Source organism: Schistocerca gregaria, chromosome 3 (genome assembly GCF_023897955.1).
Source record: "Schistocerca gregaria isolate iqSchGreg1 chromosome 3, iqSchGreg1.2, whole genome shotgun sequence".
Classification (NCBI taxonomy): domain Eukaryota; kingdom Metazoa; phylum Arthropoda; class Insecta; order Orthoptera; family Acrididae; genus Schistocerca; species Schistocerca gregaria.
In genome coordinates, this window is record NC_064922.1 from 811,711,006 (window position 1) to 811,738,110 (window position 27,105).

Here is a 27,105-nt window from a genome sequence, read left to right on the forward strand (position 1 = left end):
CAGAGTACGACTGATGTGCTAATATGTCGGATTATACAAAGTTAAATGGAAGCTTTTTAAGTGTTCATGAAATAAAAGATCAAAGCGCATTAGGAACAGAAGAGGAAATACTAAGTGCAACAGATGAAAAGGGCCGTCTTAATTAAGTGTTGTGGTCAGAGTACGACTGATGTGCTAATATGTCGGATTATACAAAGCTATCAGAACGATAATTTGATCAAGACAAAAGACTGCAAAATATGTGCACTGTGTAGTGCACACTTTAATTCTTACGCTTAACGATGCTACATATGGAGTTCAAGAAGTCAGGTCCTTTTAAGACGCTGTAGAAACGTTGTATCTTTAGCTCAGTCATAGAATTAAAAGATGGGAACTTTTGATATCTTCTCGTACCTTATAAAGCTTGGTCCAACACGTTCTTTTCGAGAAACCAGTCTGTAAAAGACCTTCGTTCGGATTATGTCTTTTAGGCTACTTAAGGCTCCTTAAAAAGTAATGTTGATATCTAAGCAAAGGGAAGAAAGAGAACAAGCTCTTGTTTTGGAAAAAGGCTTTGTAATTTAGCATCTGAACTTGTGCAGTCGGAAAATCCAGAGCTTGTTGTCTTGTGCAGATGCTACTGATAATTTATGCTATCGACACAATAGTTAAGAAGCAATGTCATCGTCTACATCTTTGGAAAAGGAATGGGACACTTTTGTAGCTGTTTGGATATCATTGAAGCCACGTAAAAGAGTAAATTTGACGATATGCATAAATTAATCATTTCTTCAAAATTATTTTCCCAAAATGTATAAATTCTGCTTCTCTCGAAGAGATTCATAACATAGATATCATTTGTCAAAATGAATATGAGGAGGATTTATTTAATAAATTTCCAGACCAGAAAAGCTCTGAAAAAAGCTTCGGTAGTTGATTAACAAAACTACTAGTAATAGAGAGTACAATCGTAGCTGTAGCGTTCCAGATTAATGCACAAAATATTACCTGTTTTTTACTATTCCTCTAGCTTTTTCTTCGGCTGAACGCTTATTTTTGAAAGTCGTATTTATAAAGAACTAGCAGTAGAGTTCTATGCCCCAAGACAGACTTAATGAAGTCAGTCTCCATAGTATCTAAAGTGAGCTTTTGATGCCAGTGACATAATCAACAACTTTCATCATAGAAAGTACGGTGCATGGTGCAGTTTCATTAGAGGTCAAGCTGAGTACAGTGAGGTTTTAAAATCAGTGAAACTGCAGTCAGAACTATAGGCCTATGCTTATTGATATCGACTGTCAATCACTATAATGTGTTTAATTTTTAGTAACATTTATCGGTACTAATAATTTTTGTTTGATAATTTGAACATAGGAAAGTAATGATCTCTTTGTTTGTATTAGATGGGATATTACTACACAATCGATTAAATCTGTGCTTGTACCTGCAGTAATGAAAGTTATTAATAGGTAATACTTTTTATTATAGAGAGTCAAGATTTTTATTTTTGTAGGTGGGCCCTTATCGGGTAGATTACTCCTCTGGGTCTGTGGAATCACCCAACTGTGTCTGAAACCATGTTTGATATATTTCTGTTTCTTTTAGGTCTGCTTTGATACCTATTGAGCTAGGGTAGTCTCCCAAGTGTGCTTATCATTCCGGTGAATTTTACTTTATCATATCACAGATCTTTATGACACAGGCACCGCTCAGAAACATTATAAATGAAAGGCAGTTTTTAAAAAAAATCGCCATCTGTACCCACCAACAGGAAATTATGGAAAGTTGGCGCCCTTGTTCCATGCTACACAATCGTGCACAAGACCCTTAATCTGTTAATAACTACTGTAACTTACATCCTCGTGAATCTGCTTACTGTATTCATTTCTTGGACTCTCTCTACGGTTTTTGCCGTCCACGCTACCCTCCAGTATTAAATTAGTGATTCCTTGATGTCCCAGAATGCGTCCTATCAACTGATCCTTTCTTCTATTCAGGTTACTCAATTCATCCGTTCCCCAATTCCCTTCAGTACCGCCTCGTTAGTTACATGATCTACCCAAGGACTCTTCGGCATTCTCCTTGAGTATCAGATTTATAAATCTTCTATTCTTTTCTTGTCTAAACCGTGTATCGCCCACGTTTCATTTTCATACATGGATGTGCTCGATAGAAATACTTTCAGAAAAGACTTCCTGACACTTCACTCTACTCTTGGTGTTAGTAAATTTTTCTTCGCTTTTCTTACCATTGCCAGTCTACATTTTATATATACTCTACTTCGGCCATATAGCAATACTCAGCTAGTACTTTAAGTACTTTCAGTGTCTCGTTTCCTATTTTAACTCCCTCAGCATCACCTGATTCACTTCGACTACATTCCGTCACCTTCATTTTGTCTTTGCTGATTTTTCATCTTATATCCTTCCTTCAAAATACCGACCATTCCTCTCTGCTAGACTTCCAAGTCCTTTTCTGTCTCTGATAGAGTCACAATGTCATCCCACAAATCTCTTCTCCTTTGACGTTGATTCCAACTCCATATTTTCCTTTGGTATCCTTTACTGCTTGCTCAATCTACAGACTGACTAACATCGAAGTAGGCTAAAACGTAGCTCACCCTATACTCAACCACTGCTTCCCTTTCATGCCCTCGTCTCTTGCAACTCTTGCAGGTTGTAATTAGTCTTTCGCTCCCTGTGTTTACCTCCGCTGCCTTCAGAATTTCAATGAGATTAATCGTCTGCGCTGTCAAATGCTCTCTAAAAGATTACAAATTCTATAAACTTAGGTTTGCCTTTCCTTAACCTCCCTTGTAATAGGATTCGTAGGGTCAGTATTGCCTCAAGTGTTCCTACATTTCTCCAGAATCCTAACTAATCTTTCCCGAGGTTCGCTCGTATTACATATCTCCATCCATCTCTTAGGAATTCGTGTTAGTACTTAGCTACCATGACTTATTAAACTGATAGATTGCTAATATTCACATGTATCAGTACCTTATCAGTATCAGTAGCGATAAAATGGGCATTTTCCCTTACGAGCACTTCATGAGTGTACCGCGAATATCAAGAACGCGGTAAGACATCAGATCTCCGGCGTCGCAGCTGCCGGATAAAGATCCTGCAAGAACGGGACTCACGACCACTGAGGTGCAACCCTTCCGCAAACTGCTGCAGATTTGAGTGCTGGGCTATCGACAAGAGTCAGTTTGAGAACCGTTCAACGAAGCATCATCGATATGGGCTTTCGGAGCCGCAGGCCCGCTCGTGTACCCTTGATGAATGCACGACACAAAGCTTTACGCCTTGTCTGGGCCAGTCATCTCCGGCAAGGGACTGTGGATTACTGGATACATGTTGCCTTTGCGGGCGAGTCTTGTTTCAAATTGTATCGAGCAGATGGAGGTGTACGGGTATGGACTCTGTATGTCAGCAGGGGACTGTTTAAGCGGGTGGAGGCTCTGTAATGGTGTTCGTGCAGTTTGAGTGATATGGGACCCCTGGTAGGTCTAGGCACCACTCTGACAGGTAACACGTACGTAAGCATCCTGTCTGATCACCTACATCCATTCATGTCCATTGTGCATACCGACGGATTCAGGCAGTTCTAGCAGCACACTGCGACACCCCGCACGTCCAAAATTACTACAGAGTGGCTCCAAGAACACTCTTCTGAGTTTAAACACTTCCGCTGGCCACCAATCTCCCAAGACACGAACAGTATTGAACATATCTGGGATGCCTTGCAACATGGTGTTCAGTAGAGATCTCCACTCCCTCGTACTCTTATGGATTTATGTACAGACGTGCAGGATTCATGGTGTCAGTTCCCTCTAGCGCATTTTCAGACATTAGTCGAGTCCATATCACTTCGTGTTGCGACACTTCTGCGTACTCGCAGGGTCCGTACACGATATTAGGCAGTTGTAGCAGTTTTTTTGGCTCTTCAGTGTAATACGGAATCTGAATATGCAATAACAATAAACACGGCTCAAGACCAGGGAGAGGGGAAACCGTAGGTTGATAGAGGGGAGGAGATAATAGACAGGGAATAGGCTGAGGAGAGGGCGGTGAAAGGGAGCGAAATGGACATAGAGAGGGGGAAGGAGGAGATGGACTGAAAGAGGGGAAGGAGGAGATGAGGAGAGAGAGTAGGAGCTGGACATAACGAAAAAGGAGAAATATATTATTTTATTTGTTCACATCTCATCCATATTTAGCAACTGCAAAGCACTGACGGTTTCGCTAGTTGTAATATACATTATTATTTGTAAAAAGGGAAACACTCAGAAGCAATGGTCTGCGCCGCCCCGTGATATGAGAAGGTGTAGAACAGAAGAACCACAGTAAGTGATTTAAATGGCAGAAACGTGGCGTACACGTGGGCCCAACGGCGCCCTCTTTTATGTGACAATTCTATCAGTACCACCACTTGCAAAGTAGACTAGAAATCAGATTAATAATGTTGCTCACGCAGCATATGTTCGCTTTATCGGGCAACAACAAAATTATTGACTGTGGATGGTATCGTCAGAATCGAAATAATTAGGTCACTGTAAATAAGTCATTAATTTGGCACTTATTTTGAAAGGATTTCCACGTAAATTTCGTCGAAGTCGTTATGGTTTATCTTGGTGACCCTAGGGTGATTCCACTTTGGCTGCTAGAAGGTCTGGATCTGTATTTTAGAAATATTTGAATACCTAACAAATGCGTTTTTCAGGAAAATCTTAACGATCAAACAATCCCAGATCGTAACAATGGCATTATAGAAATATGTGTTGAGTTGGTGTTCACGATCCATATTTTTAATACACGTCTTGTAAATTCACATACACTTCTCCTTCATTGTCACAACATCAAGCAAAGAGTTTTGTATTAATTTTCACCTATTTAATTTGCACTTTAACCAAACACTTGATTGTTCTTTTACAAAGTGAGATAACAACAAAACTTCTGCAAAGTGAAACAAAGACTGCTCTGGGTGCATTCACGCCAAAACGGTTACAAGTAAGTCAAAGATTATGACAGTCTCACAGAAATGAATACGCACATTAACCATATCACTGTAATATATCGATACATCGGAGTACCTATACATTAATAAAACCAGATGTGGATATTGTTACAAAAATATATCTGTTACTTCGCAGAAAAGTAGTTAGATATTACCGGCATCGATAACTGTGCTTAAAGTGCCGTAATGGTCACGTAAATAAAGAACCATTACACCAGACAGGTCGGTTTTGCTCAACTATCAGTGGGAGCGGAGCCTTCATACGACGTGGACACGTGTAACCAAGTGCGACTACGAATTGCCGAGATCACAGGGTGGACTACTGACTAGTGAGTGTGTTCTAACGAGGCAGAACGATTGGTCTCCGGAAGGCGAGTCTGCCTTTCCGAGGCATTTGCTACTAGTAAAGGGCAAGGTAATTCAACACTGAGGCATATGTGTAAGCAGTGGAGAGGAGATGGGCGTACACAGCTCCGCCGGGGCACTGGCCGGCAGAATGCGACCACACGGTGAGTTTACACAGCTTCGTCCACTGTGTTGGCACGACGTTGGGGCACTGCAACGGGTTCGACTTATCTGCGTTGACGGTTCGACGGTGTCTTCTACGGGCTAGACTGTTGCCATGTATGCCACTGCGTCGGATTTCACTGACCAGAACCCACCTATGCGGCAGACTGCAGAGGGCAGGCGAATGACGACTCAAGCGTGTTCAGTAGCAAGGTGTAGTGTTTCTGGATGAGTACCGCTTCAACTTATCCTACAGTGATGGCCTCATAAGCACTCAACGCCGCAGTGGTGAACGGAATTGGGCAGAGTGTTGTTGAGAGGCATAGCGCAGAAATGACAAGTGTGATGGTTTGGGGCGCCATAGCATATTAACACACGATCTCATAGAACATCAACCGTCCGCAGCAGTATTATAGTTACATAATGTTCTGGTAAGTTAATCCCCCTACCTGAAAAAAAAAAGTGCAATAACACAGTCCATAGCAGTGGCTATTTTTCTAAACGCATAGTTCAACGAACTCTTCTTATGTCTAACAATTTACAAATTTCATTCACAAGAAAGATGTAGTTAACAGATGCTTGAATACATTAGGCAGTAACTATGATCTCTTGAACGTCGACGGCACCAACAAGCGTGTACCCATATAGGAGTGTAGGAGTGGATCCACCCACATTTTTCTGTTTCCTCCCTACAGTTCTCATCGCGCACTCCAACGGATAGGCAACTTCCTGTCTAGTGTTCACATCGAATCTTGGAAACAACGTTTTGCGCATTAGGTATGCTGTTCAATACCTCCCTCACATCACAGGGAATATGCTTTGCCTATCTGTATTGAAAAAATATACAGGGTTTACGTCAGAAAGGATTAAATAGTGTTCACATATATGTCACATTAGTGAACAGAGCTAATTTCCATGAGAAAATGAACTATTAATGTAATATTCACAGATATACTGGCAGATATTAAACATTAAGATATTATTCCTAATGTTTACACCCCACATGAATAAAGCGAGACTTGACTCGATTTACTACAACACCCATTACATTCCCCAAAGAGTTTATGACAATTAAATGTAATTATCCTCTGCAGAGCACACAGGAATAATAATAATATTTAAACCTAATAGCATTCTAAGATAAGAAATTTATTACTAGATATTTAGTGGCATTGTCCCATTTCAAATTTTTGAAAGGATCTACACGTTTATTCGCATGACAAGTGTATCAAATTCTAAAGCACAAATTTGTTACAAAACTGAGTTATTTAGTTGTATGAACCTTCAAATATAGTGTGGCATAGATTTAAACTCAGACAATAGATAAGACAGAAATTTAGAAATCACTTCACGATACATACTACTTTCCTGACAATGGAGGGAGAAAAAGAAATAAAATTATTAGATGCATGTGGATCATGTCTACAAGCTTTCAGTTTAATGATTTTCCATACTACAAACGACTTCATAGATTTAGGATGCACAAGTCTGTATGCATTAGGATGCGGATGTTCTAGAATTTTGAATGGTGGTATATAAATATCAAGGAATTTTACATTTGGGATAATAGGGTCTACTGCCGGATGTTTGTGTCGCCCTGGCACAATATTTCGGCCACGTAACTCGTTGCCTTCTTCAGGTAGCACCTACAATGACTTACGTGGCCGAAATATTGTGCCAGAGCGACACAAACATGCGGCAGTAGACCCGATTATTCCACATGTCAAGATCTCGCCGGGAAAACCTGAAAGTTACATCGAAGAATTTCTTTATCTCAGGTGTCAACACTTTATATTTTTCTGTGGCTTTCACCTACGCAGGTTGTTCATAATATCCTCAAAATCACTGACATAATCTGTCCAAGTGGTATGATGCTTACTACAATACGTTCTAGAGAGTCTTCAAATTTCTCTCATGTATCTCGACGAATGGTACATAGATCATAGAACGTGACCTTATTTTTGCATGATCGACAAAATTTTTCCAAGCTTCCGATGTAAACTGAGAACCATTGTCAGATAAAATTGTTTTCCTGATGAAAATATGTCTTCCACGAATGACCACGTCAATGAAATAATGGAGCGTCGCAGCGTACGCATGTTGGATGTCCCGAATACCAGATGAATGGAATACAACAAAATGCTATTAATTGATATCAATTGATCATTCCTGTAATAATAATGACACTCGAAAATGATTCTAGAGTTTCTCTCCTTGACAGAAAGGTATACAGGAGTATTATCTATCTTGAAGGTTGTGATTATGTTTCATGTACTTTTGCTTCCCTACATTACCGCAATTTAGGAGTAATTTTTTAACCGCAAGAAGTATTAATAAACACCATAATCCACTTTGTAAAAATAATGTGTCACATTACCTCCTTCTTTTCTGGTTCTGCCATAGTAATTTCATATAGGGAATTACATGAACATTTCACAAACGAGCAATCGAGGCCACAAACTGGATGTTCATTAGCGTACTCAACTAGAGCTTGATAATAGCTGTGAAAATCATATGTCTTTCATTAGTCACTACACATACGGATGATGCTAGGAAGCTATTCGTTTTCAAAATGGGTAGAAGTAAACTCTGAATTCAACACTGGGACTGCTACCCATCTGTTAAACGGTGCTTTAAATTATTAGAAAACTATCACACTCTGCGCTGCAGTTCGCGATGCTCACCTCTCATCGCCGAAGGAAATTCCGATGTTGCTGTGAAGTAATTTGCAGAATAAAAGATAGTTAAATGAGGCAATCCGGAAAGGGTTTTGGAGCCAGATTCTTAGTAGTGTGGCTGTAGAGAGCTTCTTCGGAAGGTTGTGCACTATTGTTTCGCGTTGCGGCAAACTACTGTCTAAAAATTAATCGTTTTAATTTTAACAACAATGTCGAAATATAAATATATGAAACGAGGTCAGTAGATATCTAAAGAGAACTCCTTATCAGTCAACTGTTTTGGCGTCGCGCAATGTGCTACCCTCGTTATACGCACCTCTTTCTTATTATGTAACCGTCCTTTCGTTGAGTTGTCGTTAGAAGTATAGTGCAGTGTGGCGACGTGTTTCCGCATTACGAATGTGTGGCACACAGTGCCAGGTTATACAACAGGTTCCTCTCCCTCCGTGTAAAGCTGCAGTAGAAAATCTTCATCGTAGCTTCTCCTTCGCTCACCAGCACCCGCAAACCTTGTTTGTGGATCGCCCTTTTGTATTCCACCCTCCCGCGGTGCTCCAGCCGCATGTTAAGCGAACATACCGCATAGCGTTTTCCCTCTGGGGAATACGTGCAATTTCTCCGTAGCTTCCCAGCTGGGTACCCTATTCACATCCAGCAGTGCACGTATTCCTAGTGTTTGTTCTCCACAGAGCGCTCCGTGAATCGGTCCTCGGCGTGCTGTATGAGCCAGGTTGATAACTTGATTTCGCTTGGGCTGTGTGTGGCTCTTGCCCTGGAGACTCATGGAGTTGAATCAAAAGCTGGAGGCCGACGTTTCTTATTGCGGTCGCCCGTCTACAGCGACCGGTAAACCCACTCCATTTCTAGAACATGGCGAAAGTATAAATAAAGAAACGTGCAAGATCTTGTTGCAGAAACGGTACCATAGGGAAAATGTGTAAACCGTTTAGACTGGCTGTAAAATTGTTTGCGATATCCTCACCATCATTCTTTGGCGTATTTCTGAATTACTACTGGTGAAACTAGGATACACCAGAAAAGTTGTAGAAAGTTGGTGTAGTATAAGAGGTAAAATAAACTATTAAATTTTCAGATCAACAGAAAAATTCCGGCAATATCGAAACATTAAAAACGATGTGAGTCAGCTTTCTTTCTACTATAACTTTCGTCATTTTATCGTATTATGCTGCTATTGATGCTTTTAAATTTGGGAAGGTTTTGAATATTGTACTTTCATTTGCATTTAACCCGCTGCCACAGGTGCTGATTACCGTCGCAGCTTCCGATATTTACTAATTTGCAGTAGAAGCCAATGGAGCGATCTTTCTTTTGTGATTACGACAGCTCTATGAGACGACTCACTCGTAAGTTCACCACTAACAGGACTTCTACGACGGCCGGCATAGTGGATAGCACACTGGACACGCACTCGGGACGACGACTGTTCAAACCCGGTAACCCGGTCCCTAAATCGCTTTAGGCAAATGCGTGGATGATTCCTTCAAAAAGGGCACGGCCGACTTTCTTCCCCATCTTTGCCTAATCCGATGGGTCCCATGACGTTGCTGTTTGCTACATTCCCGCAAACCAACCAACCAATCAACCAGGTCCGGTCCAGGTATATTGCCATCTCGCTCTCCCTCCATCATCTCCCTACAGTTTCAGGCAGTCAACATTTCTCACAGTATAATTTATCCACTACGTCTTATTTTCATGTATCACACTTACTCTTACTTTTTTATGGCGTCAATACGTCCTAAATACCACAGCCATGATGGGGTACCATTCAGCAAAGCAGAAATGAAACAATTAATCTATGATACATTTTGATTTATAGCCCTAAAATTAATGATGTCAACCAAAATAAAGTTAAGCTACTCGCAGGATATATAAAAGATAATCTGTTTACTTAGTCGGCTGCTATGGCCGAGCGGTTCTAGGCGCCTCAGTCCAGAACCGCGCTGCTGCTACGGTCGGAGGTTCGAATCCTGCCTCGTGCATGGACGTGTGTGATATCCTTAGGTTAGTTAGAGTTAAGTATTTCTAAGTCTAGGGGACTGATGACCTCAGATATTAAGTCCCATAGTGCTCAGAGCCATTTCAACCACCTGTTTACTTTTTCTCTTTCCCTACGCAGAGTGAAGCGTGCGGTGCGGATGGAAGGCGCCCTGACCGTCACGGGGGAGTAACAAGTATGGAGTAGAGGTGAAACCATTTAAGGTTGTTCAATGTTACACAGACGCTGAAAAGAATTCATAACTGTTCGTCACCAAACAGAAGAATGAAACTGGTTATTCTGATGTCTTTGCAGCACCTTTATGTTGTTGACTGTTTCAGGTCTAAGGAAGACACGGAAATGAAGAAAAACTTAAAAGAAGATGTAGAAAAAGAAAAAATGTAGAGGAGTTTGTCAATAAGAAGAGCAGTGCGAATGGTATTAAGAGCAGATGAAAGTGAGAGCAATTCGTGGGGGAAAGGTACCATGCTTTTCTTCCGCGTGTTGTTCCTATTTAATAACAATGTGTGAATTTAGACGTCTGTAGCATGAGACGGTCGTTACATATTTTACTTGTTGTTGTGGTTTTCAGTCCAGAGACTGCTTTGATGCATCCCTACATGCTATTCTATCTTGCGCAAGCTTCTTCATCTCCAAGTAACTACTGCAACACACATCCTTTTGAATCTGCTTAGAGTATTCATCTCCTGGTCTCCCTCAATCGTTTTTACCCTCCACGCTGCCCTCCAGTACAAAATAGGTGATCCCTTGATGCCTCAGAACATGTCCTGCCAACCGATCCCTTCTTATAGTCAAACTGTGCCACAAATTCCTCCTCTCCCTAATGCTATTCACTACATCCTCATTAGTTACGTGATCTGCCCTCCTAATCTGTAGCACCACACTACGAAAGCTCCTATTATCTACTTGTCTAAACTATTTACAGTCGATGTTTCATTTCTATACATGGCTACACTCCACACAAATACCTTCAGAAAAGACATCCTGGCACTTAAATCTAAACTCAATGTTAACAAACTCCTCTTATTCTGGAACACTTTCCTTTCCATTGTCAGTCTACCTTTTATATCCTCTCTGCTTCGACCATCATCAGTTATTTTGCTCAATAAATAGCAAAACTTATCTACCACTTTAAGTGTCTCATTTTCTAATCTAATTCCCTCACTGTTATCGGATTTAATTCGACTACATTCCATTAGTCTCGTTTTGCTTTTGTTGATGTTCATCTTATACCCTTCTTTCAAACACTGTCCATTCCATTCAACTCCTCTTTCAGATCTTTTGCTGTCTCTGACAGAATTGAAATGTCATCGGCGAACTTCAAAGTTTTTATTTCTCCTCCATAGATTTTAATTACTACACCACATTTTTCATTTTTTCGTTTACTGCTCACTCAATATATGGATGGAATAACATTAGGGATAGGCTAAAATTCTGTCTCACTCCCTTCTCAACCATTGCTTCCCTTTCCTGGCCCTCTACTCTTATAATTGCTATCTGGCTTCTGTACAAATTATAGATAATCCTTCGCTCCCTGTATTTGATCCTTGCCACCTTCAGAATTTGAAACATAGTATTCCAGTCAAAATTATCAAAAGTTTTCTCTAAGTCTACAAATGATACGAATGTAGGTTTGCCTTTCCTTAGTCTATCTTGTAAGACACGTCGTTTGGTCAATACCGCCTCACGTGTTCCGACATTTCTAAGTAATCCAAACTGATCTTCCCTGAGGTCGACTTCTACCAGTTTTCCATTCGTCTGTAAAGAATTCGCGTTAGTATTTTGCAGCTGTGATTGATGGTTCGGTAATTTTCATCCCTGTGACCACCTGATTTTCTTGGGATTGAAATTATTATATTTTTATCGAAGTCTGGGGATATTTCTCCTGTCTCATTCATATTGCTCACCATATTGTAGAGTTTTGTCAGGGTTGGCTCTTCCAAGGTTGTCAGTAGTTCTAGTGGAGTGTTGTCAACCCCCGTGTTGTTTCGTCTTAGGTCTTTCACTACTCCGTAAAGTTCTTCAGGCACTATCATATCTCCCATTTCACCTTTATCTACGTCCCATTTCCATAACATCGCCAGCAATAACATCGCCCTTGTATAGATATTCTATATACTCCTTCCACCTTTCTGCTTTCCCTTCTTTGCTTAGAACTCGTTTTCCATCTGAGCTCTTGATATTCATACAAGTGGTTCTCTTTTCTCCAAAGGTCTCTTTAATTTTCCTTACATTTCTCCTCTAGCCACATCTGCTTAGCCATTTTGCATTTCCTCCCGATCTCATCTTTGAGAAGTTTTTATTGCTTTTTCATTTACTCCATTTTTCTATGTTCTCCTTCCATCAGTTCAGTTCAATATCTCTTCTGGTACCCAGGGATTTCTATTAGCCCTCGTTCTTTTGACCTACTTGATCCGCTTCCGCATTTGCTATTTCATCTCTCAAAGTTTTCCAATGCTATTCTACTGTATGTCTTTCCCCCATTCTTGTCGGTAGTCCCGTAATGCTTTTTCTGAACTCTCTACGAGCTCTAGTTATTTCAGTTTATTCAGGTCACATCTCCTTAAATTCCTATTTTATTGCAATTCCTTCAGTTTTAATCTACAGTTCATAACCAATAGATTGTGGTCAGAGTCCACATCTGCACCTGGAAATGTCTTGCAGTTTGAAACCTGGTTCCAAAATCTGTGTCTTGCCATTATATAATATATCTGATACCTTCCAGTGTCTCCAGGCCAGCCGGCCGCGATGGTATCGCGGTTCTAGGCGCTCAGTCCGCAGCTGCGCGACCGCTGCAGTCGCAGGTTCGAATCTTGCCTCGGGCATGGATGTGTGATGACCTTAAGTTAGTTAGGTTTAAGTACTTCAAAGTTCCAGGGGACTGATGACCACTGATGTTAAGTCCCATAGTGCTCAGAGCCATATAAACGTGTACTACTGAGGCAGGCGTGGGCTTCATGTCTATCTTGGCTACAATAGTGCGTTCATTATGCTGTTCGTGGCAGCTTACCCGCGCACTTACCTTTCTTATTCATTACTAAACCAACTCCTCCATTAACCCTATATTATTTTGTACTTATTACCCTGTATTCACCTGACCAGAAGTCTTGTTCCGCCTTCCGCCGAACTTCTCTAATGTCCGCCATATGTAACTTTAACCCGCCCATTCCCCCGTTTTAAATTTTCTAACCTACTCATCCTATTAAGGGATCTGACATCCCACGCTCCGATCCGTAGAACACCAGTTTTCTTTCTCCTGATAACAACGTCCACCTGAGTAGTCCCCACCCGGAGATCCGAGTGGGGGCTATTTTACCTCCGAAATGTTTTACCCAAGAGGACGCCATCATCATTTAACCACACAGTAAAGCTGCATGCCGTCGGGAAAAATTACGGCTGTCGTTTTCCCTAGCTTTCAGCTTTTCGCAGTACCAGCACAGGAAGGCCGTTTTGGTAAATGTTGTTAGGCCAGGTCAGTTAATCATCCAGACTGTTGCCCCTGCGACTACTGAAAAGACTGTTGCTCCTCTTCAGGAACCACGTGTTTGTATGGCCTCTCAACAGATACCCTTCCGTTGTTGTTGCTCCTACAGTACGGCTATCTGTAAAACTGAGGCACACAGATCTACCCAACAGCGGCTGGGTTCATAGTTCATTCGGTTGATATTTTATTATTATTTACTTACTGAGAAGTGTTTTCCTTAGCCATACTGCAATAGGTATTTAAAATTGCTGTAGTGTCATTCATCTTTCTTTCTTTGATATTAAGTATTTCAAAATCTTTAACATGGATGGGAAACAGCAACTGGTAAATCTGAGGAGATTGAAAAGTCAGCCAACCAGTTGCTAAACAAAGGTTTATTACCCCTTGATCTAGCTTTCAGGAGTGGCCACGTTAGATCACATGACAGTACATTAGAGTAGCTGACGCCGAGTGTCTCTTGTCATATTCATTACTGAAAAAACTAGAATTTTCCCAAGCCATGGCAGTCGATAGCAGCCAGGTTGCATTTAGAGAACGTAACAAAGAATGCTCACATATGTACATCTTGTGCTCAGTTTTCGGTTCTGCTAGACTAAAAAATACTTATTACTTTTCTAACGTTTTCCAAATGTCTACTTCTATATTGCATGAAAATATTTCATGTCATGGGATGCCTTTAATCTTCAAATCTCTGCTTTCGATTCAGTAGCAAGCAATGGATTGTCCGATAAATTTGAGGTTGCAACAAGGCAAGCCGGCCGCGTTGTCCTAGCAGTTCTAGGCACTTCAGTCCGGAACCGCGTGACTGCTACAGTCGCAGGTTCGAATGCTGCCTCGGGCATGGATGTGTGTGATGTCCTTAAGTTTGTTAGGTTTAAGTAGTTCTATGTTCTAGGGGACTGATGACCTCTGATGTTAAGTCCCATAGTGCTCAGAGCCATATTTTAGCATTAAAGCAAAATCGAAATAACATTTTAGAAACATATACGGATTTCCAACGATCTGGTTAGGAGCACATGTTACTATTTTCCCTTTAACTTTAATTGCCTTTAATGCAACTGAACTTAATTTTAATTTGACCAGTTACGTGTGTATTTCAGATTACTTGATTTATTGTCTTCAATTGCAACTATGACAAAGACGTTGCCGCAGTGGCAACACCGATTCACGTCAGATCACCAACGTTCAGTGCTGTCGGACTTGGCTACCCTAGGACGGGTGATTGTCCGGGTCTACCGAGCGCTATTGGCAAGTGGGAAACACTCAGCCCTTTTGAAACCAATTGAGGAGCTACTTGGTTGAGAAGTAGCGGCTCCGGTCACGAAAACTAACAACTACCGGAAGAGCGGTGTACGAACCACAATCCTCTCCATATCCGCATCCATTGGCATATACCGGTAGAAGATGACACGGCGGTCGGCCGGCTCCGCTGGGCCTTCCGAGGCCAGTTCCGACTTGGTTAACTGCAACTATATCAGTGAGTAACGCAGTATGATTTGAATAATTTGAGATTTTTCATGATAAAACACTAGACACTGAAGAATCCATTAAATGCCAAAATTACGGTCTGGAATCACCATGACTATAGCGTATGTAGTTATGAATTACGGCAGTGCATGCTACAATGCAGCCGACAAAGGGCATGTCACATTATAACACAGTGTTGCTTCGTGTTCACCGTTGCGTGACGTGCACATACGAATCGTTTTAGCCGACCTTGGCCATTCATTACTGACACCTAATTTGTATGTGTTCTCTTTGGTCCCCGTCTTCCACGCATGATCGGTTAAGTAGCATTACGGGCGGACGAGGGGTGCAATTTCACGCAACGGTAATCATAAAGCCCGGCCTTTCACCCACGATTAAAATTCGTAACTTGATTATGTCAAGCCCTTTGTTTGTGGACAGGGTGCATTGAACTGATGCGCAGCATTCACCTTTGTTCCACCGGTGACAGTCACGCTCGTTGCTCCCTTACACTTCTGGAAACGGAAGACTGACATTGAGAGAATTCTCGTCAAACGATGCAGTTCAAAGCATTACCGTATGGCACTCCGATTAGAATACATTACAACTTCTACACTTTCGCTACACACATACAGATAGTGGTGGTATCGCATACACAAAGTATAAAATGCCAGTTCATTGGCGGAGCTGTTATTTATACTCATGTGCTTTACGTGAAAAGGTTAGTCATTGGTGCATGACGGGAATTAAGGTGCTTCGAAGTGTAATTATAGTTGGAGCTAGACGAATGAGACATTCCATTCCGTAAACCGTTACGGAATTAAATACTCCGAGATCCACATTGTCAAGAGTGTGCGAAGAAAATCAAATTTCAGGTATTACTTCTCACATGGACAACCCACTGGTCGGCGGCATTCACCTTACCACCGAAAGCAGCGGCGTCTTCGTGGAGTCGTCAGGGCTAACAGACAAGCAACATGCCTTGAAATAAGCGCAGAGATCAATGTGGGACTTACAATGAATGTATCCGTTAGGACAGCAGGGCGAAATTCGGCGTTAATACGCTATGGAAGCAGACGACCGACGCTTGTGCCTTTACTAAAGGCGCTATATCGCCTGCAGCTCCTGGGCTTGCGACCATATCGGTTGAAACGTAGACGACAGGAAAACCGTGGCCTGGTCAGTTGAGTCCCAATTTCAGTTGGTAAGAGCTGGTGGTAGGGTTCGAGTGTGGCACAGACCCCAGGAAGCCATAGACCCAAGGTTTCAACAGCTGCTCCCAACTGGTTTGAAAAGCACTGAAGGTGAGTCGAGCCAATGATTTGCCCACACATTGCGTATTTATGGGAGGTCAGTATGTGCACAAAATCCTGCGGTGGCAACACTTTAGCAGCTATGGACGGCAATGCAGGCAGTATCGCTCAATATGTCTGCCGGAGACTTCCAACGACTTACTGAGTCCACAACACAACGAGTTGCGGCACTACACCAAGCTAAAGGAGGTTCGACACGAAATTAAGAGGTGTCACGTGACTTCTGTTCCGTCAGTGCATGCATTTTTAATACATTCTGAATGTCAAGAGACGACTTTTAATCGAGAACTGTCCCTGAAACTAGCTCGTCTGTGCGGTAACTAGAGTTATACATAACAAATAGTCACGAGGAAAATAATTACTGTGTCTAACAAAATAAAGCACTCGGTGCAGTCATTTATCCGTGTTCCACACTCGTTCAGCAACGGAAATATGACATTTCCAGTGCCAAAGTAGTTGCAGGGAAAGGCAAACCTACATGTTGTTGTTGTGGTCTTCAGTCCCGAGACTGGTTTGTTTCAGCTCTCCATGCTACTCTATCCCGTGCAAGCCTCTTCATCCCCCAGTACCTACTGCAGCCTACATCCTTCTGAATATGCTTAGTGTATTCATCTCTTGGTCTCCCTCTACGGTTTTTTCCACCTTCAGAATTTGAAAGAGAGTATTCCAGACAACATTGTCAAAAGCTTTCTCTAAGTCCACAATTTCTAGAAACGTAGGTTTTCCTTTTTCTAAGATAAGTCGTAGGGTGTAGGGTCAGTATTGATTCACGTGTTCAAACATTTCTACGGAATCCCAACTGATCTTCCCTGAATTCGGCTTCTACCAGTTTTTCCATTTGTCTGTGGAGAATTCGCGTTAGTATTTTGCAGCTGTGACTTATTAAAGTAATAGTTCGGTTTTTCACATCTGTCAACGCCTGATTTCTTTGGGATTGGAATTATTATATTCTTCTTCAAGTGTGAGGGTATTTCGCCTGTCTCATACATCTTGCTCACCTGAAATTAGAGTTTTGACAGGGCTGGCTGTCCCAAGGCTGTCAGTAGTTCTAATGGAATGTTGTCTACTCCCGGGGTCTTGTTTCGACTTAGGTCTTTCAGTGATCTGTCAAACTCTTCACGCAGTATCATATCTCCCATTTCCTCTTCATCTACATCCTCTTCCATTTCCATGCTATTGTCCTCAAGAATATCACCCTTGTATAGACCCTCTATATACTCCTTCCACCTTTCTGCTTTCCCTTCTTTGCTTAGAACTGGGTTTCCATCTGAGCTCCTGATATTCATGCAAGTGGTTCTCTTTTCTCCAAAAGTCTCTTTAATTTTAATGTAGGCTGTATCCATGTTACCCCTCATGAGATAAGCCTCTACATCCTTACATTTGTGCTCTAGCCATCCCTGCTTAGCCATTTTTCACTTCCTGTCGATATCATGTTTGAGACGTTTGTATTCCTTTTTGCCTGTTTAACTTGCTGCATTTTTTAATTTCTCCTTTCATCAATTAAAATCAGTATCTCTTCTGTTACCCAAGGATTTCTACTAGCCCTCGTCTTTTTACCTACTTGATCCTCTGCTGCCTTCACTATTTCATTCTTCAAAGCTACCCATTCTTCTTCTACTGTGTTTCTTTCCCCTATTTCTGTCAATTTTTCCCTTATGCTCTCCCTGAAACTCTCTACAACCTCTGGTTCTTTCAGTTTATCCAGGTCCAATCTCCTTAAATTCTCACCTTTTTGCAGTTTCTTCAGTTTTAATCTACAGTTCATAACCTAATATACTGTGGCCAGAGTCCACATCCGCCCCTGGAAATGTCTTAAATTTGAAATCTGGTTCCTAAATCTCTGTTTTACCATTATATAATCTATATGAAACCTTTTAGTATCTACAGGGTTCTTCCATGTGTACAACCTTCTTTCATGATTCTTGAACCAAGTGTTACCTATGATTAAGTTATCCTACGTGATCAACCAGAAAGCGGCTGTACCGCAGTACCTTTGTAGGTTATGCGTTATCTGTGTTATATTCTGGTGTTTAGGCAATAGTGTTGTTAATTGCTATTAAATAATTTTTTATGTATATGTATCTATGACACAATGTGAATGAAAATAACAGAAACGATATCTCTCATGACGTAAGACTTCAAAACCAATTTGTTATCATACATGTGACGATATACAGCATCTCACAAGAAGTATTCCCTCACCTGTTAGTGGACATTAAGATGAGGTGTGTCCACCATTCGCCAACTTTACGGCTTGAACTCTGCCGCGGACATTTTCACAGAGGTATCAGAATGTATGTGGAGGAACAATAGTCATTTTACCTCAAGAGCAACCAGTAAAGGTAGCGATGGTGGTAACCGGGTTGTCATTTTGTGGTCATTTTGCGAGTCATACGTATGAAGAAGTAATATGTTGTGCCCGTCTTCCCGGAGCGTACTTTATCGGAAATTCAGTCGTAACCCTCTTAGTGATGTACATCGCCTCTCTTGCAGCGTCTGCCACTAGAGTTCGTTGAGCATCTCTGTAACGCTCTCCTGCCTACTAAACAATACCGTGACGAAAGGCGCCGTTTGTCATTGTATATTGCCTGCTGTATTTCTTCTACTATTCCAACCTGCAACGGACCCAAACCAATACCCAAGAACTGACGCGAACAAGCGTTTGGTGAGCCACTTTTTTCGTGGATGAATTAGTTTCCTTAAGATTCTTCCTTTGAATCTCAATCTGAAATTCACTTTCCCAAGGATTGGTTTTATTTAGTCACACTACATAAGGCGGTTGCAGATGCTTACCCTAGGTATTTTGTAGCAGTTATTGATTTCAGATACGGCACACACTGAGACTTTAAGAGATCACCAATTTATTACTGGAGGGAAGCGTACGGTGGGGGAGGAGGGGGGGAATCGTAGAGGCAGACCAAGAGCTGAATACAGCAAGCAGATTCAGACAGATGTAGAATGGAGCAGTTACTCGGAATGAAGAGGCTTCCACAGGAGAAAGTAGCATGGAGAGCTGCATCAAAGCAGACTTCGGACTGAAGATCACAACAACAAACAGTTTCCGGCAATTTGTCACCAGTAGCACAATTACACACGAGAGAATTCCTTCTCCTATATATGTGCAGTATGTTGCATTTATTTATATTCAGTACCTACTGTCAGTATCCTCACCGTCCATAATTAGTCCACAGGAGTTCCCTCAAATTGCTGAACTCTCATGGCGTTTCTACGACCACATTACCTGTCAACAGCCTTGTGGAACTTCCGACATTATTCACTCCGTCGTTTGTATCTAATGTGAAAAGTAACGATTCTATCATGCTTGTTTGGGGTACTCTGGAAATTACGTTTACATCTACTTAATGTGTTTAAAAGTATCTGGACACGCCCCCAAAACATACTTTTCTCATATTACCTCCCTTGGGTTGCCACGTGCTGCCAGGTACTCCATTTCAGCGACCTGAGTAGTCATTAGACATCCCGAGAGAGCTGAAAGGCAGCGCTCCGCCAAACTCATGCATTTCCAATGTGGTCAGGTGTTTGGGTGTCCCTTGTGTCATGCGTCTGTACGCGAGATTTCTACACTCCTAAACATCCCTAGGTCCACTTTTTTTTATGTGATAGTGAAGTAGAAACGTGAAAGGACACGCAGAGCGCCAAAGCGTACATGCCGACCTCGTCTGTTGACTTACAGAGACCGCCGACAGTTGAAGAAGGTCGTAACGTGTAATAGGCTGACATTTAGCCAGACCATCACACAGGAATTCCAAACTGCATCAGGGTCCACTGCAAGTACTATGACAGTTAGACGGGAGGTGAGAAAACTGGGATTTCATGGTCGAGCGGCTGCTCATAAGCCACACAGCACGCCAGTACATACCAAACGACGCCTCGCTTGGTGAAAGGAGAGTAAACAATAGACGATTGAGCAGTGGATAAACGTTGTTTGGAGTAACGACTCACGGTAGACAATGTGCCAGTCCGATGGCAGCGCGTGGGGATCGCGAGTTCCCGGTGAACATCATCTGCCAGCGTATGTTGTGCCAACAGGAAAGGTCGGAGGAGATGGTGTTATGTTGTGGTAGTGTTTTTCATGGAGGGGTCTTTCATCCCTTGTTTTTCTGAGTGGAACTATCACAACACAGGCCTATATTGATGTTTTAAGCACCCTCTTGCTTCCCACTCTTAAAGAGCAATTCGGGGACGGGGATTGCATCTTTCAATACTATGGAGCACCTATTCACAATGCACGGCATGTGGCAGAGTGGTTGCACGGCACTAACATCTCTGTAATGGACTGGCCTGTACAGAGTCTTGATCTGAATCCTATAGAACACCTTTGGTATGTTCTGGAACGCCGACTTCGTCCCAGGCCTCACCGACCGACATCGATACTTCTCATCAGTGCCGTACTCTGTGAAGAATGGGCTGCCATTACCCAAGAAACCTTCCAGGACAGGATCGAACGTATTGCTGCGACAGTGGAAGGTGTCATCAAGGCTAAAGGTAAGCCAACACCATATTGAATTACACCGTTGCCGATGTAGGGCACCGGGAACTTTTAAGTCATTTACATCCAGGTGTCCGGGTAACTCCGATCAAATAGCGTACGTCTGCATCTACACTCAGCTAACCATGTGAGGAACATGGCAAAGGGTGCATCACACTGCGCCACATCTAAAGGAGTACCGGGTGTGAGTCGTGCTTCGGTAGCTCAGATGGTAGAGCACTTGCCCGCGAAAGGCAAAGGTCTCGAGTTCGAGTCTCGGTCGGACACACAGTTTTAATCTGCCAGGAAGTTTCATATCAGTGCACACTCCGCTGCAGAGTGAAAATCTCATTCTGGAAACATCCCCCAGGCTGTGGCTAAGGCATGTCTCCGCAATATCCTTTCTTTCAGGAGTGCTAGTTCTGCAAGGTTCGCAGGAGAGCTTCTGTAAATTTTGGAAGGTAGGAGACGGATACTGGCAGAAGTAAAGCTGTGAGTACCGGGCGTGAGTCGTGCTTCGGTAGCTCAGATGGTAGAGCACTTGCCCTCGAAAGGCAAAGGTCCCGAGTTCGAGTCTCGGTTGGGCACACAGTTTTAATCTGCCAGGAAGTTTCATATCAGCTTCCCCCTCCAACACTACCAGTATGATGACGTCATGGCACTGCACGTCAATTGCTAGAGCGACTGTCTGTCGTTGTGGATCAACAGCCCTACGTACTCCGTTACGCGTAAACGTCTCAGGAAGTGAAATCGATGTCCCAACAGCTCTTTGTTAGCTGAACTTGGCTGAGCACATTCACTGTGGAGCACTTACCTGCAAAAGGTAAAGGTCCCGAGTTCGAGTCTTGGTCCAACCCACAGTTTTGATCCGCCTGGGATATTCATGTCAGCGCACATTCCGCCGCAGAATGAACACTTCAGAGGTGGGATTTCTGTTCATCCGAAAAATGATTTTTTATGACCATAAACGAATCTTATGTACGTACTTTGTGGCATTACATTAAACATTGCTGCATCTCTGTCCGTTCGAGAGACTTAAAGGTCTTAGAATGGTTGTTGAACTCATGGAGATGTGTTATGGAACAAAGATTTATAACTTTACATCCTTGTATTCTTGTTTCAATATGTAGTAACCCAGCAAACGAGAAACAGTTTCCTTGTGTAGTTGCAACTGAACCAAGAGAAGTTTGGAACGGAATCTATTAATATCCATAAATATGTCCAAAATAGTGTGTTTCATTTCTTTCAAATGAGAATGCTAATTATTTAAATGATTTTTCTACAAACAATTCGGCCGGAGAAACATCAGCGACTGAGCATTATAGCAGAAGTTGAAAATACTGTTTCCACCGTAAGGTTCTTTTTATTTTTCAAAGGTTAAAACACGACCAGTTTCGGGATCTTACATGCCCATCTTCAGATGTTATACTGTAAACAAACAAGAGACGGGAGCCCATAATAGTTATAGTAGTACACATAAAGAAGCAAACAAGAAATTCTATGTAACATCTCAGAAAATAGCTGTCGTGATAGGTGCGTTACAAATTAAGTCAGTGGAAAATGGCATATGTAGATGTTATAACCGACAGGCCCGGCAAATGGTGTAGGAAAGAGCGGATTATGCCCACTTTCTACAACCCTCCCCCCATTAGGTCGGGCACCTATTGAAACACCACGAAACCAGCGAAGGCGGTTGCTACTCACAATTGGGTATTAATTGCATTTAGTTTACTGATTGAATTTAGCCTACATAGCTCAAACTCGTTGCTCCTTTTGCATATGATTCAGATAGCATCAGACGCTTAGGCAGTTCTATATCCACTCTCACTAACCACCTGATGGATCATAATCATTCCTTTTCAAATACAAACTCCAATTGCTGTGTTGTATATATTCAGCGTAAGGATGCTGCTTTAAACATTTTAGAAGAAAAATAAATTATTCGCAGCATTAACCATAATCCATCGGGCATTTCAATGAATAAACTTCGCTTAAGCACGTAGTCCTGCTGAGGAAGGTTTCTTTTCTGAAGCAGTGTCGAGCGCTATTTCCTTCTCCTTCTGGTTTCTGGTTATTGTACGTCAGACATACACTCTTCTCACCTGGGTCAGTGTTGTCTCCATTGCTTTGGTGGCCCTTAATTAGGTTTAACGATCACACGGCATATGCCGATCTCCTCTAGTGAAGTCCACAAGGTCCACCAGTTTATTTTACGTAGCTGTAAAACGTCTTCTTTTAATAGAAAGTACATTTTTAATTTTTTATCCTATGACTACTGCATATTATTGTACGTCTTTACCTGTCTCCTCACTAAATTATAAATTGCTTGTCTTTCATGATGTGAAGTTTGTCTTAGCTCCTATTTTATGTAAGCCACATTGAGTAGTCGGCTTTTAGTTACAGGGTTTTAATTTTATGCTACTTTCAATGTGTCCCTTTAATGCTATTGCTACTGTATCTTACAAAATGTGCTGAAACTGACGGCCATCGACCACAATGCAAGCATGACACCAGCGAAAAAAAGTTTCTGACGCACCCTGACAAATATTCTTGGTGTATTTCAAATGAAAACACGTAAAGCTACAATTATGTCAATTAATTCAGTCTGCGTATCCATCCACAAGTGACTTTTGATATCCCCATAGGAAATAGTCCAGTGGATTTAAGTCAGGTGACCTCGCAGGCCATGGAATAGGACTTCTCCTTCCAATCCAGCGACCAGGAAATACTGTACCGGTACTGCCGCATCGTATCGTACTGCACGTCTCTGAGTAGCACTAAGTAATGAATGGGTCTATTGTTGATTCATAGCACGTTCTGTCGCGTGGCAGTGTAAATACGATAACAAAACCACTTTATGAACCAATAAGGTAAACAAAACCTGCATCATGACTTCCTGGTAATCAAATCGTCCTCCGTGTTTCCTTTCATGAAATAAAGATTGTACACCTAAACAAACAGCAAATGGCTCTAAGCAGTATGGTACTTAACATCTGAGGCCATCAGACCCCTAGACATAGAACTACTTAAAGCTAACTAACCTAAGGACATCACACACATTCTTGCCCGAGGCAGGATTCGAAACTGCGAATGTAGTAGTAGCCCGGTTCTGGACTGAAGAGCTTAGAACCACTCGGCTACAGTGGCCGGCAATAAACACAACACGAGAAACCAAAAGCAATGGACAATATTAAGAAAGCACATCTACATAACACACATATTCAATAGCTGATTTACCTGTAAACATAAAGCTGTAATCGAACGTTCTGTCATTTTAAAACTATCAAAGCTAAAGCGATATTTCGATAGAAATTAAATACTTGACTGTTATAATTGCCATCTGGTTTCTGTACAAATTGTAAATAACCTTTCGCTCCCTGTATTTGACTCCCACCACCTTCAGAATTTGAAAGAGAGTTTTCCAGTCAACACTGTCAAAAGACTTCTCTAAGTCCACAAAAGCTAGAATCGTAGGTCGTGCCTTTTAAACTGATAGTTTTGTAATTTTCACATCTCTCAATACCTGCTTTCTTTGGAATTGGAATTATTATATTCTTCTTCAAGTGTGAGGGTATTTCGCCTGTCTCATACATCTTGCTCACCAGAAATTAGAGTTTTGTCAGGGCTGGCTCTCCCAAGGCTGCCAGTAGTTCTAATGGAATGTTGTCTACTCCCGGGGTCTTGTTTCGACTTAGGTCTTTCAGTGCTCTGTCAAACTCTTCATGCAGTATCATATCTCCCATTTCCTCTTCATCTACATCCTCTTCTAAAGGTCCCTCTAATTTTTCTGTAGGCAGTATCTATCTTACCCCTAGTGATATACGCCTCTACATTCTTACATTTGTCCTCTAGCCATCCCTGCTTACCAATTTTGCACTTCCTGTCAAACTCATTTTTGAGACGTTTATATTCCTTTTCGTCTGCTTCATTTACTACATTTTTATATTTTCTCCTTTCATCAATTAAATTCAATATTTCTTCTGTTAACCAAGGATTTCTACTAGCCCTCGTCTTTTTACCTACTTGATCCTCTGCTGCCTTTACTATTTCATCTCCTAAAGCTACCCATTCTTCTTCTATTTTATTTCCTTCCCCCATTCTTGTCAACTGTTCCCTAATGCTCACTCTGAAACTCTCTCCAACCTCTGGTTCTTTCAGTTTATACGGGTCCCATCTCCTTAAATTCCCACCTTTTGCAGTTTCTTTAGTTTTAATATACAGTTCTTAACCAATAGATTGTGGTCAGAGTCCACATCTGCCCCTGGAAGTGTCTTACAAATTAAAACATGGTACCTAAATCTCTGTCTTACCATTATATAATCTATCTGAAACCTGTCACTATCTCCAGGCTTCTTCCATGTATAAAAACCTTCTTTTATGACTCTTGAACCAAGTGTTAAGTTATGCACTGTGCAAAATTCTACCAGGTGGTTCTACATCTACATCTACATTCATACTCCGCAAGCCACCTGACGGTGTGTGGCGGAACCCTCCTATCGGTTCTCCCTTCTATTCCAGTCTCGTATTGTACGTGGAAAGAAGGATTGCCGGTATGCTTCTGTGTGGGCTCTAATCTCTCTGATTTTATCCTCATGGTCTCTTCGCGAGATATACGTAAGAGGGAGCAATATACTGCTTGACTCTTCGGTGAAGAGCCCGTACCGAGCTACTGAGCGTCTCTCCTGCAGAGTCTTCCACTGGAGTTTATCTATCATCTCCGTAACGCTTTCGCGATTACTAAATGATCCTGTAACGAAGCGTGCTGCTGTCCGTAGGATCTTCACTATCTCTTCTATCAACCCTATCTGGTGCGGATCCCACACTGCTGAGCAGTATTCAAGCAGTGGGCGAACAAGCGTACTGTAACCTACTTCCTTTGTTGTCGGATTGCATTTCCTTAGGATTCTTCCAGTGAATCTCAGTCTGGCATCTGCTTTACCGACGATCAACTTTATATGATCATTCCATTTTAAATCACTCCTAATGCGTACTCCCAGATAATTTCTGGAATTAACTGTTTCCAGTTGCTGACCTGCTATTTTGTAGCTAAATGATAAGGGACCTATCATTCTATGTATTCGCATCACATTACACTTGTCTACATTGAGATTAAATTGCCATTCCGTGCACCATGCGTCAATTCGCTGCAGATCCTCCTGCATTTCAGTACAATTTTTCATTGTTGCAACCTCTCGATACACCACAGCATCATCTGCAAAAAGCCTCAGTGAACTTCCGGTGTCATCCACCAGGTCATTTATGTATATTGTGAATAGCAACGGTCCTATGACACTCCCCTGCGGCACACCTGAAATCACTCTTACTTTGGAAGACTTCTCTCCATTGAGAATAATATGCTGCGTTCAGTTATCTAGTAACTCCTCAATCCAATCACACAATTGATCTGATAGTCCGTATGCTCTTACTGTGTTCATTAAGCGACTATTTGGAACTGTGTCAAACGCCTTGCGGAAGTCAAGAAACACAGCATCTACCTGTGAACCCGTGTCGAAGGCCCTCTGAGTGACGTGGACGAACAGCGCGAGCTGGGTTTCACACGACCGTCTTTTTCGAAACCCATGCTGATTCCTACAGAGTAGATTTCTAGTCTCCAGAAAAGACATTATACTCGAACATAATACGTGTTCCAAAATTCTACAACTGATCGACGTTAGAGATATAGGTCTATAGTTCCGCACATCTGTTCGACTTCCCTTCTTGAAAACGGGGATGACCTGTGCCCTTTTCCAATCCTTTGGAAAGTTTCGCTCTTCTAGAGACCTACGGTACACCGCTGCAAGAAGGGGGGCAAGTTCCCTCGCGTACTCTGTGTAAAATCGAACTGGTATCCCATCAGGACCAGCGGCCTTTCCTCTTTTGAGCGATTTTAATTGTTTCTCTATCCCTCTGTCGTCTATTTCGATATCTAACATTTTGTCAACTGTGCGACAATCTAGAGAAGGAAGCACAGTGCAGTCTTCCAATGTGAAACAGCTTTGGAAGAAGACATTTAGTATTTCGGTTTTGTGTTGAGCCATCAAGTACTCTGAAATCTGCTTTTTGCACTTTTGCTAAACAGAAAAATCTTCCTACCTTTTTTAATATTTCTATTTATGGCTGAAATCATCGATGCAGTAACCGCTTTATGATCG

General features: G+C 41.9%; 1 protein-coding gene and 1 non-coding gene across 2 annotated transcripts in view; both read left to right on the plus strand.

Moving 5' to 3' along the window:
- LOC126354406 (prolactin-releasing peptide receptor-like) overlaps positions 1 to 27,105 on the plus strand; it is a 478,232-nt gene that overhangs the window by 291,796 nt on the left and 159,331 nt on the right. The window lies entirely within an intron of this gene.
- Trnas-cga (transfer RNA serine (anticodon CGA)) lies at positions 21,467 to 21,541 on the plus strand. The gene has a single exon. It is a non-coding gene; the product is annotated as a tRNA-Ser (tRNA).